Source organism: Tursiops truncatus, chromosome 6, assembly GCF_011762595.2.
Source record: "Tursiops truncatus isolate mTurTru1 chromosome 6, mTurTru1.mat.Y, whole genome shotgun sequence".
NCBI classification, from domain to species: Eukaryota; Metazoa; Chordata; class Mammalia; order Artiodactyla; family Delphinidae; genus Tursiops; species Tursiops truncatus.
In genome coordinates, this window is record NC_047039.1 from 87,439,951 (window position 1) to 87,458,955 (window position 19,005).

General features: G+C 36.1%; 1 pseudogene; it reads right to left on the minus strand.

Annotated features, from left to right (window-relative positions):
• LOC101328381 (olfactory receptor 13C3-like) overlaps positions 1-8,890 on the minus strand; it is a 341,867-nt pseudogene extending 332,977 nt beyond the window's left edge.
• Positions 8,891-19,005: the final 10,115 nt, after the last annotated feature.

The window sequence follows — 19,005 nt, forward strand, 5'->3', positions numbered from 1 at the left end:
CAAAATATTAGCAAACTGAATTCAACAGCACATTAGAAGGCTCATACACCATGATCAAGTGGGATTTATCCCTGGGATGCAAGGATGGTTCAACACACACAAATCAATAAATGTGAAACTCCACATTAACAGAATGAAGGATAAAAACTCCTCTGTCAACTTAACAGATACATCAAAAGCATTTGAAAAATTCAGTACCCTTTCATGATTAAAAAATTTCTCAATTAATGAGGTATAAAAAGAAGGAAACTCAATGTAATAAAGGGATATATGATAAACCCATAGCTAACATTATACTCAACAATGAAAAACTAAAAGCTTTTCCTCTAAGATCAGGAATAAGACAAGGGTGCCCACTCTTGTCACTTGTATTCAACATAGTACCAGAAGTCCTAGCCAGACCAATTAGGCAAGAAAAAGAAATAAAATGCTTCTTCTCCAGGGGAGAGGAAGAAGTTAAATTATCCCTGTTTGCAGATAACATGTTCTTATATATAGAAAACCCTAAAGGCTCCACCAAAAACTGTTATAATTAATATATTAATTCAGCCATGTTTCAGGAAAAATCAATTGAATATCTGTACACTTACAAGGAACTATCAGAAACAGAAATTAAGGGTATAGTCTCATTTATAATAGCATCAAAAACAATAAAATACTTTGGAATAAATTTAACCAAGGAGGTGAAAGATCTGTACCCTGGAAACTATGAGACACTGATGAAAGGAATTGGAAAAATAAATGGGAAAATATCCCATATTCATGGATTGGAATAATTAATATTGTTAAAAATGTCCATACTACCCACAGCAATCTACAGATTCAATGTAACCTCTATAAAAGTTCCAATGGTTTTCTCACAGGAACAGAAAAATCAATCCAAAATTCATAGAAACCTCAAAGGACCCTGAGTAGCCAAAGCAATCTTGAGAAGGAAGAACAAAGCTGGAGGCATCACATTTCCTGATTTCAAACTATATAACAAAGCTTTAGTAATCAAAACAGTATTGTACTGGCATAAAAACAGACACACAGACAACGAAACAGAATAAGTCCAGAAATAAACCCAACTATATACAGTCAACTAATATTTGACAAGGACAACAAGAATACTGCTTGAGGAAAGGATAGTCTCTTCAATAAATGGTGTTGGGAAAACTGAATATCCACATGCAAATAATAAAACTGAGCCATTATCTTACTCCATACATAAAAAATAACTTGAAATGGATTAGAGACTTATATTTAAGATCTGAAACCATAAAACTCCTAAAGGAAAACTTAGGAAAAATTCTTCTTGACAATGGTCTTTGCAATGAGTTTTTGTATGTGAACCAAAAGCACAAGCAACAAAAGCAAAAAATAAATAAATGGGACTAAATCAAACTAAAAATCTCTTCAGAGCAAAGAAAACTATCAATAAAACGAAAAGGCAACCTATGGAAAGGGAGAAAATACTTTCAAGCCATATATCTGGTAAGGGGTTAATATCTAAAATATATAAGAAATGCATACACTGAATAGCAAAAAAAATTAATTTAAAAAATGGGAAAAGAAACTGAATAGACATTATTCCAAGGAAGATATGCAAGTAGCCAACAAATACATGAAAAGGTGCTCAACATGATTAATTATCAGGGAAATACAAATCAAAACCACAATAGCTCCTCATATCTGTTATAATGCTATTACCAAAAAGACAAGTGATAACAAGTGTTGGAGAGGATGTGGAGAAAAGGGAATCCTTGTACACTGCTAGTAGGAATATAAATTGGTACAGCCGTTAAGGTACATGATACGTATGTTCCTCAAAAAATTAAAATTAGGACTACCTCATGATTTGGCAATCCCACTTCTGGGTATTTACCCAAAGGAAATAAAATCAGTATTTTGAAGAGATATCTGCACTTCCATATTCATTACAGCAATATTCACCCTTGGAAAGATATGGAAAACAATCTAAGTGTCTATTGATTGATGAATGGATGAAGAAATATGATATATATGTACATATATATACATATGTATATATAAAAACACATACACAATGGAATATTATGCATCCATATAAAAGAAGGAAATCATGCCATTTATGATAGCATGGATGAATCTGGAGACATTACTCTAAGTGAAATAAATCAGTCACAGAAAGACAAACACTGTATGATTTCACCTCCATGTGGAATCTTAAAAAAAAAAAAAAAGAACTGATAGGAATCTAAAAAAAAAAAATAGAACTGTTAAGATCAGGGAGTAGAATGTTGGTTGCCAAAGTTTGGGCAGTGGGGTAAATAGGGAGATGTTGGTCGAAGGGTACAAACTTTCAGGTCTTAAGTGAATAAGTTATGGGGGTCTTTTACAGAATGCTGATTACTAGGAATACTCTATTGTATACTTGAACTTTTCTAAGAGAGTAGATCTTAAGTGTTCTCATCACATATACACAAAAAGTAACTATGTGAGGTGGTGGATGTTTAAATTTGCTTGACTGTGGTAATCATTTCACAGTGTATACATATATTAACTTCATGTTACACACCATAAAAATCATATTGCACAACCTAAATATATATATACATTTTTACTTGTCGATCATATTTCAATAAAGCTGAAAAAAATTTAATGAAGTATTTGGATTACGAGCAATAAAAATTTACTTAAAAAAAGAGCAGTATTTATGCATGTGTACAGACACAAACACACACAACTCTCCACTCACACACACTCACACCACAAACCATACTATGTGTACATTAAATTCAAATGGAAATATGTTATGGTTTTTTAATAAGATCACAGAAGTTTAGAGCTGGAAAACTCTGTACAATACTGTTTAGTAAGAATTCCCTTTCTATGAATGAGTAAACTGAGGTAAAAGTGATGAAATAATATTCCAAAGCCACTGTTAGTATTTAATTAGGAAGAATTAAAAACAGTCTCCTTATTCATCAGAGGACCCAGATAGTGACAATGACATAATATGAATTTTTACCTATTTTCAGACAGAAGCTAATGGACTAGCAATATGGTCTGAAAATACAGGCCTTACATGACTGGAAGATAAAGCTCTCCTACATGGGGTTGTATGTTATGGGACACTTTATGGACTTGAGGGATAATCAAAGCAGGGCATATCTATGTCTATCACATAGACATAGATATGAATTTTCCTTACGAATTCATAAAAGGACTAGAAATAACAAATGGAAGCCTTTATTCTCTTTTTGGAAGCGGCCTTTTGGGGAACAGGAGATAAGAGGGCATGGAGGCATTCAAGTAGTGCAGTAATGTGTGCAAAAACTATGCATCTCATTGATTCCCTCGGGAGCTGGATATGTACCTAACAATTTTTATGCTTGTCAGCAGAAAAGGTTGCTTTTAGTCTCAGTTGCAAGTGGATTACATTGGCCCATTACCCTTCCTTCTGGGTAAATAACAATGAGTCTTGACTAAGAGAGACACACATTTTCTTCTTGTTTGTTCTTGGATTTGCATACCTGGCAAATGATGCAAATACCTCAACCACTACTTGAGGCCTACAGCAAGAGGAATTTGGATGTTGGTCATCTAATTAAGGAAGTCAAAGTGAAATCCAACAAGTTACAGACCATTGGACATCATCTACATCCTCATCCACAAAATGTGGACTAATGAAAACTGAAATGGATAATTTAAACCCTGCTTTTACAAAACTGGAGCGTGATAGAATGCTAAAAAGATGGTTTTCAAGGCTGAATCAATGTGTGTTAAAACATGATATATGTGGACTTACAGGAAGACCACTATTGGCCATATTGTTGAGATGTGTTGGGGGGAAAATTGTGGGAATGATACAGGCGCTTTATAGAAACTTCTATATTTCTAAAAATTTTCTTTTTCTTTGCCTGATCCTGTTTTAATGGGACGTGGATCAGTTGCTGAACATGATACCATGACAACACATCTAGGTACTACTGCCCACACTGCTAAAATAATACAGATCATTCTTTATTTACCCTTTTAAAAATGGGATTAATAGGTTCTGTTTCTCTCTTACCTGGTTAATGAGGCAAGCCAATATGCTTGTATTTATCCAACCCTGTTCTATATAATACACAAGATAAAGGGGGAAATCATTGACCATATTTAAATTGCTGCTAGCTTTATGGATCAGTCCTCTTGCTGAAGCTAACAGTTCTACCCCAAAGAGGATAATCTGGGTAAAAATTAATGAAAGGTGGAAAGAAGGGAAAGTGATTGCTGATATAAAGTGAGCCTATGGGAAGCTCTTTGGCATGCTATAGCTAACGTATATTTGGAGATTACTACTATCTATATGATAGCATCCTGGAGAAATAAAACATTTTGGGTTCAAAATATGTACTCAAACTCAATAAGCAGTTAATGGCAATATGTTGGGTATATAAACCAACATTGACTGAAATATTCTAAGAGACAGTTCCTCAAAATTGGCCTAGCAGGTACGACTGAAGTTTCAGAACTCTCCTTTTTGGCCTGAAATTCCTTCCTCCTGCAGGACCATAGCCTATACTGTTATAGGAAGCATTAGCCTTACATGAGTGTACACTGAATCCTCGTGTGTTCTGTAAAATGTCCAACCCTGGGTAAGTGCTGCAGTGTTTAATTTTAAAAACTGGGCTCCCTTGAAATTTAGAAAGTCAGGTAGTATACAGCCTGTATTATCTCATGGCAACAATCCACTGGATCGAGAAATAATGTATTTTACATGGCTCATGCGTCCTTTTAGTGGCTTACAGTCATCACCAGCACCGTCCTATTGCTAAACTGGAGACAGCATCATTTATCTTATAGTTTATGCGCTCCAGGAGGTGCATTCCTGTAGACTACCATGTGAATAGTGGAACTTGGATTTTTGCCACTTAGTGTATGTCTACACATTACACATATATATCTATAAATATATACTAGATATATAGATATTTATAGATAGACAGATAAACTGATGTAATTATGCCTAGGATTTGTTTCAAAATAATCTGGATGAGGGCTTCCCTCGTAGCGCAGGGGTTGAGAGTCCGCCTGCCGAGGCAGGGGACACGGGTTCATGCCCCGGTCCGGGAGGATCCTACGTGCCGCGGAGCGGCTAGGCCCGTGAGCCGTGGCCGCTGAGCCTGCGCGTCCGGAGCCTGTGCTCCGCAACGGGAGAGGCCATGGCAGTGAGAGGCCCGCGTACAGCAAAAAAATAAAAAAAATAAAAAATAAAAACCCTTTAACCTCAAGGGTTCATAGCATATTAAGTGATAAATCAAAATACAAACATGTTGAATGTATGACTCCTAGTTACTAGAAGAAATATTTTAAATGGTAGCTTTAGGAGATGACCATAGTGATAATTTTTTAATACTTTTTGATATTTTAATTAAAAATTTATTTATTAATAAGAAAATAATACACCTAATAATCTATTGGAGATTTCCTGATTTTTTCAGGGAAAGACATTTATTATCACATCTGTCAATTTTCTGATCATTGATTAACATGATTACGCTTGTTTATATCAAAGCCCTATAGCATCCACTTTTATATACCTATGGAATATTTTAGCAGGTGAAGAGTTCAACTTGATATAAGCCTGCATATTAGATGTTGACACTCTTGGTATTTTTTGCGGGAAAAAATTAAAAATTAAGGTGCTAAGGAGTTGGTTAAAACAATATAAATAATATTTTTATATGCCTAAAACATTGTCATAGAACAAAAGTTAAAGAGAACTAAGTATGCATCAGATACAAATGCAGGGCCTCTACTGAGAGGGTAGAGGAGAAGCACTAGAAGTTCAAAAGCTGTCAGCCACAGGGTCGGGTGCATGCCTTTCTGAACCAAAAGCAACACCAATGTGATCCAACCCAGAGGAGAGAACAGCATCTGGAGGGTTTTTGCAGTGACAACACTCATTCTGGTGGGACAGTGGCAGAAGAGCAGAATTTAGTGACCAGATCATCTAGGCAGAAACCTGGGTCAACCTGAAGGAAGTAGACTGGCAAAGAATGAAGCCTCTGAGTAGGAGATATGGGGTCGTGTGACTCTAAAACAAGCAGGAAAAAGGAAGGCTGGGTAGGAAAATGAAGTCAAAACCCAGCTATCATAATGAGCTAGGAGACCATGGGGAAGCTGGATGGTGTGGCCCAAAGACACCCTATGCTAGGCACTGGCCTTCTAGACGAGGACTCTACAGAAAAAGAAAAAAAAATAGATTTACTAAGGAGTTTCAACTCATTAGAGAATGACAAGAACAGATTTAATTTCCCCAGTCATGGATTTTATCACTCCTTCTGAGCCTGTAAGAACATCTCAAGCAGATTTGAAATGTTTTTGTTTATTTTTCGGTTTAGAATACCCACCTTCCTTCCTCCTCTACACTAGCTCCTCTTCTGGTCTGCAGCCTCAAGAGCTCAGCAGGCCTCCACTCATCAAGCCACTCAAGCCAGAAGCCAGACTCTCTTTCTTTGCAAGCACCCGAAACCTTAAGAGCTCTTTTGCAGCACCATCTCACTTGGCTTGGATTAGAACAAAAAACGTTCCCATTCATCCCCAGGGACTGTAGTGCAACACCTCCCACCAAGCACTGTACACTCCACGTAAGGCAGAACACTCCCTTGATTATTTCTTCCCCTGGCCCGAACTTCTCTTTATGTAGATATGGGGGGAGGGGCAAGGAGGGTGTGACTTATATTAACAGAGTGACCTTTAGGGGGAGATATCTAGCTCTCATAAATATTAGCTTGGGGTAAGAGAGGTACTCAGTAGTAACTTTTAGTCCTCAATTTGGAGCCAGCTTTAATTCTGAAATTTTAGGACACTATGAAGTTGGTGCTATGCTAGGTGCTTTCTCCAACTTATTGAAATTATAATGACACTGGTACCTGGTTTTATCTCTTTCTTTATTACAAGTCTATGATTTACAAAGAATAGACTATCCAATGTCATTTAGGTAGTTTGTGGAATTGAAGATTTTGTACTCTTGCCACTCTATCTCCAAAGTTATGTGTAACTGTTTTCTACTACATTTCTGTACAATACACCAGAAACACTCATTTCAGATACCACCTGGGATGAGACTTTAATGAAATTCATTATACTTGTGAGATCTGAAAACACTGGAAGCTGAGTTTATAGCAAACTACAGTTCTCAGTAATTCTAGCTGAGTAAGGTTAGTGAATGGAAAAATAAAAATATCTCTGCTTAACCATGGTTTCCTCAAAGCTTCTTACTGATTTAGCTATAAGTCCATCTTTGTGCCTATTACACAAAGATCTGCATTTCTGAAATACTTATTGGATAGGTTTTCGGTTTAGCAAGTATTTTACAGCTGCTTTTAGATCCTTATTCCTCAAGCTATAGATCATAGGATTTAGCATAGGTGTCACTACACCGTAAAACAGGGAAATGAGCTTGTCAGAAGTTTGCAACTTGTTTTCTCCAGGCAGTTCTTGAGACGTGGGTTTGGCATACATAAAGAAGAGGGTATCATAAAATATAATTACCACAGTCAGATATGCTGAACAGATGGAAAAAGCCTTGCATCTTCCTGTGGCTGAGTTCATTCTCAAGATGGTGTAGAGGCTGAACATGTAGGAGAAAAAAATGATCAGCAATGGAAGAATTAGAAATGCCATATCTGATATTGTCATGGTGATAATACTGAGGGATATATCAGCACAAGCAAGCTTGAGAACAGCTAATATTTCACATGGGAAATGATTGATAACATTATTCTCACAGAAAGGCAATCACATGGCAAGAGATGTTTGCACAACTGAGTTGATTCCACCGGACAGCCATGACACAGAAGCCATCAGTACATACACCACCTTGCTCATGATGACGGGGTATCTCAGAGGGTTACAGACGGCCACGTAGCAGTCAAAAGCCATCATGCCAAGAAGCAACATTCTGTTGACACCATTGCAAATCCTAAGAACATTTGCACTGCACATCCAGAGAAGGAAATGTTCCTTTTTTTGAGATTAAGCTCATCCAGAAAAGAGAGGTTTCCCAGGAAGAAGTACATTGGGGTGTGAAGATGGGAATCAAAGATGCTTGCTATTATCAGAACACCGTTGCCAATTAGAATCACTAGATACATAATTAGAATTAGAACAAAGTCAACTATCTCAATCTTTGGGTATCCAGAAAGACCCAGAAGAAGAAATTCTAGCACAAATGTCTGGTTAATTTTATCCATGTCATCCACTTTCAGTATGTCAAAGGAAGATCTAATATAAAATATATTCACTGCCAAGAAACGAATGTTACATGTTACATATTACCTGAACAATTGATTTTTTAAGAATGAATTATAAGGAGTGTTGGCTTGAAACTCTGACATCCAGCTATCTTCAACAATGTGTAGGACTAGAATACAATAAAACTGGGAAGGATGGAAGCACCTATGCCCATTGCCAATATGTGAAGATCTACCTATGATCAAACAAACATACAGAAGTAACCTTTCTTGCTGTTGAAGCCTTGTTCCTTGGTTGAGGTTTCTAAAACTCCTGACTAATTAGCAACTATAAGCCGGACTTCATCTGCCCCAGAAAGTAAGCAGTGGAGATGGCAAGAACTACTCAACAAGGACTGGAAATATGACTCTGCAATTCATTATGGTCAAAACTTCACAGCAACTTTGATGTTTTTGGTGCATATTTCTTTCTACGCCTGACACTGCATACTTTATATTAGGCACTTTAATTTTTTAATAGACATTAATAATAATAAATTGAATAGCATAAACTGAAATTTAACATCTGTTTAAATGTAGATAGTTGTTGATCTCATTCCAGCTCCTCTTAGTATCTTGTGTGACTGTTCCTGTGACAAGACCATTGCATAGCTCAGATCCACATGAATGCCACACACAGTCTTTGGAGAGTATTACATAGTCTCTTAACTTACTTTCTTTCTGTGGCTTCAGCATATATCTTCATAATTTACTCACTTAAGTCAATCTAAGAAAACAGCAAGAAGGTTTAAGTATTTTATATAAATAGGTATACACATGTGTATATGTACTACTACTTTATGCTTAACAAAATACAATCATTGTTTATATTACTCCCGTTTTTTCAAACATTAAAACATGAAAATTTTCCAAGGTTAACCTCATAGTAAACAGTGAAGTAGAGCTCAAAGCTCAGATCAAGTGTAGTTCACAGCATCACTAATTTTTATATACACATGAATCACCTGGGTATCTTGAAAAGCTTTAGATTCTGTTTTGGTTTGGGGGCAGCTCCTGAGAGTCTTCATTTCTCGTAACAGCCCAGGGTTACACTTATGCAACAGGTCTTGAAAGCACTTGAGTAGCAAGTTTTTAGTCTACACTGAGCTGGCAGATTATCCAGATATTTCTGATACAAATGGATTTTCTTTTGCCTTATCATGTGGATTGGCATACCAAACTGGAAAATGACAAGAACATATTCCTTTTGTGTTTTAGAGAAAATTCAATATTCATATACTTTTAAGAAAAAAATACTATTGAAAGAGTTAAATAGTCTTAAGGAAAAAATATTATTGGAAGCATTTTTTAAAGCAGGTTAAATGTGTGCCAGACTACTACAATAGCTTTTGAATATTACTGACAGCCTATCTTGAACCCAGTCATATTCCAAGCACAGTAAGGATAAATAAAAGAATAAAGTGCCTCCCACTACAGAGCTCACAATTCAGTTAGGGATATAGGAAAAGTATATATAAAATATATTATGAATATAATGACATTATGTAGCTTGAGAGAAATTTACAGATTTTCCCATAAGGAAAAAGTTTATGAGAAATAGCTCACGCCAGGGAGAATTCAGGAAGAGTTTCAGAAATGGGCTGGATCTGGAAGCAGGGAAAGAATTAGACAAGTTTGGAAGCAAAGAAGGGGAGTATTCAAAAAGTGAGAAGGTGAGCAAAAGTTAGGAGTAAATGGATTGGCAGCACATCCTTTTTGGACAAGAGTTTCCGTGGTGGAGTGGTGGCAAGCACATCTCAGAAGGAAAGCATGGCAGGTGCACCGAGAGGCTCTGAAGTCAGAGAATTTGGCACATCTCTTTCTTTTTTTTTTAATAGATCTTTATTGGAATATAATTGCTTCACAATACTGTGTTAGTTTCTGTTGTACAACAAAGCGAATCAGCCATATGAATACGCCATGTCCCCATATCCCCTCCCTCTGGAGCCTCCCTCCCATCCTCCATATCCCACTCCTCTAGGTCATCGCAAAGCACCGAGCTGATCTCTCTGTGCTATGTTGGCAGGTCTTTTGGTGGGGAAGGAGTCTATCATTAGAAAGCACAGAACGTGGGTTGAACGCTTGGATCCTGTGATGTTAGTGCCCGCCAAATTTGACATCACACTATAGGATTTTATGAGATTTTTAGCAGAAACATAATACAAGGAATTAAGATATTTAGATTAATGGGTTTGTCACATTACTGATTGTATGTGAAAACTGACCTTTCCATAATCACCACCACATTTGACATTGGTCAAAATCACAAGTTTAGCCCTCACGTGGGCTAATAGTGTTAAGAATTTCATTACAGCCAATTTTCCCCCACTCTGCCACTTAGTTTGCCATGTGATAGAAGTTGGGGAAATTACTGTAGAGCAGATATTACTTAGAGTCTGAAGTCCAACTCAAAAGAGGGATTCGCACTACAGGAATAATTTAATTAAGAATACACAAGAGAAATATCACAACTTTGAAGAGAAAGACAATAAGGGAATATAAAATCACAATTTTGGAGATGAAAACTTTAGCCCAAATGAGATTGTAAATTTTTATTTATTCATCTTAAGACCAGAACTTTCTTTAAAGAAAAAAAGAGGGAGGAGAAATCTTCATTTTTGTTGCCAAATCTTACTTTAGAATCTTATGTGCCATATTTTAGGCTTGAAATTAGCTCACTTGGCTGGTGTCACATGACTAATAACAGGAGGAGGAAGTATCCAAAGTCCATTGTCTTTACATTACTACCCTGCCTAACTGGTAGCATTAAAATTTCCATAGAAATCATGTGTCAACAGCAGGGAATGGTTAGTGAGAACTTTAGAGAAGTAAGGGTCACAAAGGCTACATTAACTCAACAGTGCCCAGAGAAAGGAGGCAATGATTCAATACTTACTCTACACTACTTCTTATGACAAATCAAAATTCTCCCCAAGAGGGCTCAGAAATTGGTCAGAGGATGTACTGGATAAGGAACATAAGCACCCCTGATCAGACCAGTCAGTAATGCAAATGGGAGGAGACAGCAAGATTTACCAGGACACATGAAGATGTTCTAGCCAGGCCCTTTGGGTCCAGGACTACAGAGCCTGTTGGCTTCCTCTTCCAGACAACTGCAATGACAATGCATCTGAGGCTACCTGAATTGCTTCTCCCTGCCGTCTGCTCCAAGCCTTTCCCTCCTAGGCAGGAATCCCCTCACTAAGTCAAACCCACCTTGACCCAGGCTTGTCTTGCTACCTTTGGTTTACTTCTGCTCCCAGAGCTTTAAACTGTTTATGTTGTTATACTGTGAGGTAACAAGAGACATGGGGGAAGGAGCTTGCCTGTCTTGCTCATCCCTCTACACCTAAGCCTAATACAGTGGTAGCACATAATAGATGGGTTCTGACTGAATAGATGAAGGCTTATTTTCTAAACTCTGAAGCATTTTCCCTGTGCAGCATTTGTGGATTAATTATCAGTAAAACTTTAATATGTCACATTTGTTCATCTGTAGCAGGCTTTAATTTTTTAAAATATCTTTCAGTTAGTATTAACAAGCTGCCATCTTATACAAATAATTACCAGTTTATGCATTATAAGTACAGAGGATCATCTAACTTTTATTGACACAGGTTTAGCATAGTGGAAAAGTATCTCAGACTAGAATCAAAGTCTTTTGTTTGAGGTTCTATGCTTCTAATTTATAGCCTCAGTCTTCTCATTTGTAAGATAGTGATAAAGATACTTGCCTTACTTTCCTTGCAGGGAGATTTTAAAGAAACAATGTGGGGCTTCCCTGGTGGCACAGTGGTTGGGAGTCTGCCTGCTGATGCAGGGGACGCGGGTTCGTGCCCCAGTACGGGAGGATCCCACATGCCGTGGAGCGGCTGGGCCCGTGAGCCATGGCCGCTGAGCCTGTGCGTCCGGAGCTTGTGCTCCGCAACAGGAGAGGCCACAGCAGTGAGAGGCCCGCGTACCGCAAAAAAAAAAAAAAAAAAGAAACAATGTGATACCATATGGAAATTACTTTAAGGATTAACAGACATTGTACAAATAATAATGAAATAATTATAATGATTCTCAGCTGTATTTTGGTGATAATAAATTGATACCTATATTGCATCAGGTTATTCACATTACAAATACTGAATAATAGCTTTAACTATAGACTGAAAAGGTACAGTTTCATGATATTCAACACTTACCATTACACAGATAAATTATTTCCACCTCCTAAAAGAACCCATTACTTCCTTTTTCGTACTTATGTCAGCATTATGAATTAAGGTCAGGTTCAACAAACAGTGCCAGATCCCACAGATGTGGAAGAGTAAATATTTGTTATGCAACAGTTTTAATTGTTCCCCAGTTCCCAAAGCAATTTAAACTTGCAATGAGAGACCTGTGGAATGTAGAAACTTCTGGTACCTTAGGGACAGTGTCCCACAGATACAATTAAGAATGGTGATGGGAACAAATTGTGGCTGAACTGAAGCTCCAAAATGAAATGACATTCTCCTACTCATGTAACATATGAAAACAGGGGCAAATGTTCACCAAAGTAACTATGAAATGTGAGAGCTTTTTTAGTTCAAATTATGATTACCAAAATAAAGTTAATTCAAAGTCAGGAATTACTATTCAAATGATAATTACCAAAATGAAATGCTTGAATTGAAAATAATCTAGATATTACAAATGAAATAAAACAGATATTTTCTGTGAATTAAATGCATTCATTTAACATTTTTGCTTTTTTTATAGTCACCCTTTTATATGAGTTAATTTGGTTCAGGAAGGCATCACCTTTTTTTGCAATGAAGAGAGATACCAATAAGCAATAAAATAAATAAATTCACAGGACAAAAGGGAATTCATATGTTTAAGGCCACAAAAATAAAGAAGAGGAGGAGGAGGAGGGATAGAAGCGAAGGAGAGGAAGAGGGGGAGGGGAAGAAGGCATGAATTCAGATAGGTAATAATTCATCACCGAATTAAAGTGTTCTAGGAAAGTCTATTGAGTTATATTGTCGATAGTAACACTGAACTTTGGCAAAGTTATTCTTCAGAAATGAAAAAGAAATAAAGACTTTCCCAGTCAAACAAAGCTGAAGTAGTTCACCACCACTAGACTACCTTACAAGAAATGTTGAAAGGTGTTCTTCAAGATGAAATGAAAGGATGATAATTAGTAACATGAAAACATATAAAAACAGACAACACATTGGTAAGGGAAATATATAGTCAGTCATAAAATTCTAATTCCATAATAAGATGGTATGTTAGCCACTTAACTACAGTATAAAGACTAAAGGAAAAGACCATTAAAAATAACTATAGCGGGCTTCCCTGGTGGCGCAGTGGTTGAGAGTCCGCCTGCCGATGCAGGGGACACGGGCTCGTGCCCCGGTCCGGGAAGATCCCACGTGCCGCAGAGCAGCTGGGCCCGTGAGCCATGGCCGCTGAGCCTGCGCGTCCGGAGCCTGTGCTCCGCAACGGGAAAGGCCACAACAGTGAGAGGCCCACGTACCGCAAAAAAAAAAAAAAAAAAAAAAAAAATAACTATAGCTACTATAATTTGTTAACGAATACACAATATAAAAATAGGTAAATTGTCATGTTAAAAACATAAAGGGGGGAATTAAAGGGTAGAGTTTTGTATGCGACTGAAGTTAATTTGCTATTAGCATAAAACAGACTGTGATATGTTTTATGTGACCTGCATGGTAACTACAAAATAAAAACCTATCATCATTCACAAAAGATAAAGAGAAGGGAATCAGAGCATATCATAGGGAAAATCAGCATCCATTTAAGTAGGCAGCAAGAGGGAAAAAAGAAGAGTGGAAGTACATAACAGCCATAAAGTAATTCATAAGATGGTTATTAGTAAGTCCTTACATATCAAAGATTACTCTAGATAAATGGATTGAAATCTCCAATCAAAAGGCCAGAGTGGCTGGATGAATTAAAAAAAAACAACAACACCCAACAATATGTTGCCCACAAGAGACTCACTTCAGCTTTAAGGACACATATGAACTGAAACTAAAGGGATGGCAAAATATGTTCCATGCAAATACAAACCAAAAAAGGTTAGGGGCATCTATTCTTATATCAGATAAAATAGACTTTAGGACAGAAACTATCATGGGAGACAAAGAAGGTCATTATATAATGAGAAAGGAGTGGACTCATCAAGAAAATATAACAATTATATATATGCACCCTACATCAAAAACACCTAAATATATTAAGTAAATTCTAACAGATCTGATGGGAGAAATAGAGAGTAACACAAAAATAGTAGGGGGCTTCAATATCCCCTTTCAGCAATGCATGTATCATACACATGGAAAATTAATATGGAAAGGTTGGATTTAAATCATACTTTCAACTAAATGGACCTAACAGACATATAGAGAACATTCTATCCAAGAGCAGCAGACTATGCATTCTTCTCAAGTGCACATGGAACATTCTCCAGGATAGATCACAAAACATCTCGATCACAGGCTACAACACAAGTATTGGCATATTTAAAGATACCAAGGTACCAAGTATCTTTTATTCATACCCCAATGGTATGAAATTAGAAATCAACAAGGGGAAACCTGGGTAATTTACAAACATGTGGAAACAAAACAACACACTCATGAGTAAGCAAAGTATCAAAGAAAAAAATCAAAAGGGAAGTAAAAATATATTGAAATAAATGAAAATAGAAACACAATGTACCAAAACCTATAAAGTACTGCAGAAGCAGTTCTTAAAGAGAAGTATATAGTGATAAATGCATATATTAAGGGAAAAAAGAGTTCTGAAATAACCTAACTTTAACTACAAGGAACTAGAAAAAGAACAAATTAAGCCCAAAGTTAGCAGTAGGAAGGAACACATAGAACAGAGTGTAAATAAATGAAATAAAGACCAGAAAAACAAGAGAAAAGATTGACAAACTAAGAGGTGGATTTTTGAAAAGATAAAATTTATAAAACCTTTAGCTAGGCTAACCAAGAAAAAAAGAGAGAAGACTCAAATACATAAAATCAGAAATAAGAGACATTACAAATGATAGCAAAGAAATACATAGAAGTAATTGATGAATTCCTAGAAATAAATATCTTACCAAGACTGAATCATGAAGGATGGGAAATTTGAACAGACCAATAATGAGTAAGAAAATTAAATCAAAATTATAAACCTCACACAAAGACAGACCCAGGACCAGATGGTTTTACTGGTAAATTCTACCAAACATTTAAAGAATTAATATCAATCCTTCTCAAATTCATCCAAAAAATTAAAGGGGAAGGAGAATTCCCAAACTTATTTTAGAAGGCCAACATTTACCCTCACACCAAAGCCAGATAAGAACACTATAAGAAAAAAAAAACAAACTACTGACCAATATCCCTGGTGAATATAGTGCAAAAATTCTCAACCAAATATTAGCAAACCAAGTTCAACAGCACATTAGGATCATATGCCATGATCAAGTGGGATTTATCATTGGGATGCAAAGATGGTTCAACATATACAAATCAATAAATGTAATACACCACATTAACAGAATAAAAGATCAAAATCACATGATAATCTCAATAGAAGCAGAAAAGAGAATTTGACAAGATACAGCATCTTCTCATGATAAAAAATTCATCAATAAATTGGGTATAGAGGAACATATCTCAACTTAATAAAGGCCATATATGACAGAACCATAACTGACATCATATTCAATGGTTAAAGGTGGAAAGTGTTTCAACTAGGATCAGGAACAAGTCAAGGGTACCCACTCTTGCCACTCTTATTCAACACAGTACTGGAAGTCCTATCTAGATCAATCAGGCAAGTAAAGAAATAGATCCAAATTGAAAAGGAAGAAGTAAAATTATCTCTATTTGCAGATGATATCATCCTATATACAAAAATATCTTAAAGACTCAACCAAAAAACTGAACTAAGCAATGAATTCAGTAAGATTGTATGATATAAAATCAACATTCAGAAATCAGTTGCATTTCTATACACTAACAATAAAATATCTGAAAAAGAACTAAGTGAAACAATCCCATTTACAGTATCATCAAAAACAATAAAATATTGATACTTAGGAATTAATTTAACCAAGAAAGTGAAACTACAAGACCTTGATGAAATCAAAGAAACTGAAGAAGATACAACTGGAAATATACTCCAAGTTCATGTATCAGAAGAATTAACATTGTTAAAATATCCATACTACCCAAGTCATTTATAGATTCAATGCAATCCCTATAAAAATTCTAATTGCATTTTTCACAGAAGTAGAAAAAACTCATGAAATTTGTTTGAAACTGCAAAAGACCAAACACAGACGAATCCTGAGAAAGAAGAACAAAGCTGAAGGCATCACACTTCCCAATTTCAAACTATACTATAAAACCATAGTAATCAAAAGAGTATGGTACTGGCATAAAAATAGACACATAGACCAATAGTATAGAATAGAGAGCCCAGAAATAAACCCCCACATATACAGTCAAAAAATATTTGACAAGGGATGGGCCTCCCTGGTGGCGCAGTGGTTGAGAGTCCGCCTGCCGATGCAGGGGACACGGGTTCGTGCCCCGGTCCGGGAAGATCCTGCATGCCGTGGAGCAGCTAAGCCCATGAGCCATGGCCGCTGAGCCTGCGCGTCTGGAGCCTGTGCTCCGCAATGGGCGAGGCCACAACAGTGAGAGGCCCACATAACACACACACACACACACACACACACACACACACACACACAAAATTTGACAAGGGAGCCAAGAATACTCAATAAGGAAAGTATACTCTATTCAATAAATTGTGCTGGGAAAACTGGATAACCATATGCAGTAAAATGAAATTGTACCCCAATCTTACACCACTCACAAACTTAACTTGAAATAGATTAAAGACTTAAACATAATACCTGAAATTATAAAACTCCTAGAAGAAAACATAGGAAAAAATTTCTGTGACATTGGTCTTGGCAATGATATTTTGCATATGACACCAAAAGCAACAACAACAAAAATGAACAAGTAAGACTACATCAAACAAAAATGCTTCCCCACAGCAAAAGAAATAACAACAAAATAAAATACAATCTACGTAATGGGAGAAAATACATGCAAACAATATCAGATAAGTGGTTATTATCCAAAATATATAACGAAGTCATACAACTCAATAACAAAAAGTAAACAGTCCAATTAAAAAATGGGCAGAAGAACTGAATTGATATTTTCCAAAGAAGACATACAACTGGACAACAGGTATATGAAAAGATGCTCAGCATCATTAATCATCAGGGAAATGCAAATCAAAACCAAGATCAGATAGCACCTCACACCGGTCAGAATGGCTGCCATCAAAAAGACAGAGAGAAAAGTGTTAGATGTGGAGAAAAAGAAAGGCCTGTGCGCTGCTGGTGGAAATATAAATTGCTTCAGCCGCCAGGAAAACAGTATGAAGATCCCTCAAAAAATTAAAAATAAAACTACCATATGATCCAGCAATCCCACTCCTTGGTACACCTCCAAAGAAAATGTAAGCAAGATATTTAAAAGATATCTGTACTTGTATGTTTATTACAGCATTATTCACAATAGCCAAGATATCGTAACACTAACTGTCTGTCAAGGGGTAAATGGATAAAGAAGATGTGGTACATATAGAAAATGGAATAATATCCAGCCACGAGAAAGAAGGAAGTCCTGCCATTTGGGACAACATGGATAGACCTTGAGAGCATTATGGTAAGTGAGATATCAGGCAGAGAAAAACAAATACTGTCTGATATCATTTACATGTGGAATCTAAAAATTCTGAACTCATAGAAACAGAAAGTAGAAAGGTGGTGACCAGAGGCTATGGAATGAGGGAACTGGGAAGATGTTGGTCAAAGCATATAAATTTACAGTTAGAAGATGAATACATTTTGGGAATCTAATACACAGCATTGTGATTATAGTTAACAATATTTTCTTATATACTTGAAGGTTTCTAAAAGACTACATCTTAAATGTCTTACCACCAAAAAAAATAATTATGTGATGTGATGAAGGTGTTAGATAATGCTAAGTGGTATTGCTATTACAATATATAAGTGTATCAAATCAACATACTCAAGCTTACACAATGTTACATGTCAATTATATGTCAATAAAAATGCAGAAGAGCACATAAAATATATAGATTTTGAGTTTTTCAGGTTGAACAGAGAGAAAGATGTTTGGGAAAGAGGACTCAAGTCCTGCCTCCTTTCAACATCCTTTATTTCTGTGGTGGTCTTTTAGTAGAAATTACTACTGCAAGCAATAACTATAAATAGTAAAGCAATGTATAACTTCATAATATACAAACTATAGACAGCATTTGAGGAACTAAATGAAAAATTGTCCATCTGCTTACAGGTATACACTCTGAGTGTCCACCATTCTCAAGGCACAACTTCAGATAGTTCTGTGACACAAAAAAGTAAAATAGAATGTTTTCTGCCCTAAGTATTTTTCAGTCCCTTTAGGGAAAATTGTTGCATAGATATATATGTAATATATATATATATATATATATATATATATATATATATATATAAAATATATGTATACACACACATACACACACCTCACAGTCAATGATAATATCTTTTTGTTCCTCACTCAACCGTTAAAATGAAGATAATAATAGCATATATCTCATAAGATTGTAATAAGGATCAGATAAGTGAAATACATGAAAAGTGCATAGAAAAATGCTCCTT